Source organism: Physella acuta, unplaced genomic scaffold (assembly GCF_028476545.2).
Source record: "Physella acuta isolate Inbredline_101_S28 unplaced genomic scaffold, ASM2847654v3 ptg000090l, whole genome shotgun sequence".
In the NCBI taxonomy this organism is placed as follows: Eukaryota; Metazoa; Mollusca; class Gastropoda; family Physidae; genus Physella; species Physella acuta.
In genome coordinates, this window is record NW_026731610.1 from 579945 (window position 1) to 583919 (window position 3975).

Genomic DNA, 3975 nt, shown 5'->3' on the forward strand with positions numbered 1-3975 from the left:
AAGGAGATTCCTGGTGTTAGATTGGGAGCTGTTCGCATAGTGAGGTGCTTACATGAATGAGAGCCATGAACACTCAATACAAGCCCCCAGAAACAGATCCGTGCCCTAGACATAAGATGTCTGATGTCCTAATGTACGCCTGTGAGGGGGGGGGGGGGGGTGGGGAAATAGCAAGGGTAACAAACGAGAAGATGGCTGGATGACATCATGGAACTGGACCGGGTCGTCTTTTGCAAATTCACTGAGGGCAGTTTCTTTCAGGCATCATTTTGGAGAGAGGGGGGGGGGGGGGCTCTGCACCCAGATCAAAATGGAATTTATATGCAAAACATACTTTTACCAATGTCCACCCTTCCCCTGAAATTTAAGCCCCCCCCCCTTGAAAATTTCAAGTACGCCCCCAAAAAAATCAATTATTTATATTTAATTATATTACAGTTTCGATGAATAATAACAATATTTGTGATCATGTGTGTATAATTAGATGTACTAGTCACAGCTTTACTTATTTCCAAGTGTTGTTCACTTTGATGTATGCTAGATTGAAAGAAAAATAGACTTTTGAATAAAATTTCTGCATTTTAGACCATGGTATGGCTAACCCAATTGATCATTATCATTATTTTTAGCTGTCCTAAACAATGTAGTCATTGGCCTAACAATACAAAATCAGTATACAGCTTAATTTTCGCGTGATTAGCCATATTTCGTAATAAATGATTTTATTTTTCAATAAATGTACATGGGGCCGTTCGTTGCTAGCGTCCCATTTATGGGACGTTTTTTTAAAGAAAATAAATATTTAAAAAAGTATTGATTTTAAAAAAAAATCCATAGTCATTCCTTCATTCAGTGCCGAAAAGCTAAACCATATCAAAAAATTATAAAAATTTGAGACCTTGGGATAATATGGGTTAATATATTACGTTTTTTTAATAAGTATGTTGATAAAATCGCTTACCGCTTTTTGTTACCAACGTATTTTCTAAATGAGTGTACATTGTTTTTTTTCCTTATTTTCAGTGTATTTAAAAGGTGATCAATCGCAAGTTTTTTTTTTTATATCCATTTTGTTAGTATTCGAAGTTAAATTTATTTGTGGCAGGCAAATTGTGTGTAGAACATACATTTTTACTTTGTAAAATATCTAAATCAGGGGTTGGCAACCTCCGGCTCGCGAGCCGCATGCGGCTCTTTTGATTTCAGGACACGCCTGGCCAGTTCCATAATAATTATATTATATTTTTTTTATAACTCAGAAACATATTATACTGAAAAACAACTTTAAACAAGATAAAAACACTAAGAATAGGTAGAGTAGAGCGTATACGAACAGCTGACAACTGCATGGACACAAGGCCCAGCCCCACAACTGTAATGTGGCCAGCCCCGTGGCAGTGGTTCCATGCTTTACATTACCGAAGTGCACATGTTTTTTCCCAATATTTTCAATAGTAAAGGTTATTTTATTCAGAAGGCATTTTTATATGTTTTAGTGTGCATTAATTTGACTTGAGTGACACATTCTTATAGCTTCTAAATTAGGTAGGGATAGTTTTATAATTGGATTTTTTTATCCTAAAAGAACTAGTTGAACTACTTTATTATGTTTTGTGCGAAATATGTGTATGTTTTTATATGAATAAATATTTTTTCATACTTAAACCCATTACAAAATATATTTAGCCAATCCTAATCAATTACCATAATGTTGAAGAAAAATGATCAAGGGTTCTTTAAAAACTGGTAAATTTTGTAAATTTTTTGGCTCTGCGACCTCAAAAGGTTGCCGACCCTTACCATATATACATACAATTTAATATTGTCCCTTGATTTTCAAGGGATCCAAAATTTCCAACATAGTGTAAATTTGTCCCATCGTTTAAGCGGTGGTTTCCCATCTGGAAAAATGCAGCCGGTCATGGAGCTAATGTTTTATTACATATTTTTGGGCAAATTAATTATTCAGAAATTCAAAACTAATAAAAAACGGGCAGGATTTTAGGCAATGTTACATAAGAAAATATTTAAAGTTGCGTAATATGTGATACATTTAATAATTATTTTAGTTTCTATTGTATTAATAGTTTTGTTCTCACACAAATAAATTCCCGAAATTGGTTGTTTCCCCTGGTTGTTATACATTTCAATATGGGAAACAACTAACAAAATGAACTATTATCTTGTTCTCTCTATTCCGTTCAGGTATGTGCCATTATGTATTTCCCGTCGATTCATTTTACGCCGCCATGACATCTAAAATGGAGAATTCTACACATGTCATAGATGTGTCTAGCAGTTAGGGCACATTATTCCTCTATCTTACAATAACAAGACAGCCGCATTGTCTTCTTTTTGCCGATAATGATGTGGATGAGGTATGGCGTCTATGCCACATAGTGCTAGGGCTTCACGAAACTGATGTTGGAGTTTTCATTCGTAGATTTTAAAACGTTTCGGTCTGTGGCCAGCTCACAGTTCTAAGAGAGCGTTCTCTAACAGCTCAATGAGTATATACACGTACATCTACGAGTTCCTTTCGTATATTAATTATTTTGTGATATGTTTTACTTAAATGTTTTGCAATATTTGCTCGTTCTGAGGGCGACATAAGTTACTATAAGCGATTATTTGTTTTAAATATTGTGTTCGACTTAATTATCTAAGCCGTTAAAAGTGTTAAGCCGCCATCTTGCCTTGCCTGCGACCCCCACGAGATAACCGCTTTCTTACTCCCCCCCCCCCACCTCACCCACACGTTTGGTAAGTTATGTCAGCACCCAGATCGTTGGTCATGTGACATAGCAACCAATCAAATCATTGGGTTGACCGACAAGCGTACACCTAACTTGATACGCAACATGGAGGAAAACCTAAATTGCTTTTATTCTTTTGTTACTGGCTTTCGCACGCGGTGTGTAGGGCAATTATCGTGTAGGATAGATTAGCGTCCCGATAACAAAAATGGGATGTCTATCTCAATGTCTTGTTCATTGATCAATTTGCTTTACTGAGTTTTAAATTCCGTGCGTTATATTGTAGTCAATCATTACCGTGTACAAAGGTTACATCATTCAACTGTTCAACTTTTAAGACAACTTATTACAAATTCGGATACATTTTAACAAACGATGCCTCGTTTAAAAACACCAATTTTAAATAGGCTATATTTAAAGAAAACTACACATTTGCTGTAGTACTTATATATGAAATTTCGTCAAGCTAACTGAAACGGACATGATTGCAAAACTACGTTTTTCGGGTACATCTAACTGGTGGTTGTAAAAAGCCCACATTGGTCATATGTCGATTTAGATTTTTTTTTCAAGATTGTAGTAAATTCTTTATGCGTATACGTTAAAGTAGGGTGTGAAAAACGGTACAAGCTGTCAACATTTCTTTAAATTAGTGTGCACAATTACAATACTTTCTCTATTTTCTATACGGTGAGGCAAAAGGGTACTTGCATTTGTGGATTGTCCATTAAATGGAGAATCGAGGAGAGTACTAGAATATTTTACATAAGAAGCAAACAAGGTTGGCAGTGGAACACTATATAAGAAACGTTTAAAATTAGGCTAAAAAAAATCATGGTATTATTTTTTTAAATTACATTCTTTGTTTGCAAACTTTGAGTGCAGCTACATGTCACCTAAAGCAAGGGTCGGCAACCTTATAATATTCATTCATGTAAAAACATACACCTGTTTTGCACAAAACACAAAGTATTTAACTAGCTATGCTAGGATGCTAGGAAAACAAAATCAAATTATATGTAATTAGGCCTTTAGCACTATCCCTACCCAATTTAGAAGCTAATATCTAAAAACAAAGTCACTCAAGTCAAATTCATTCACACTGACACATAAGAAAATGCCTTCTAAATAAATTAAAATAAATACAATTAAAAATATTTGAACAAAAAATGTGGACTTCGGAAGTGGAACGTATGAAACTACAGCCAGCAGTGGAGCT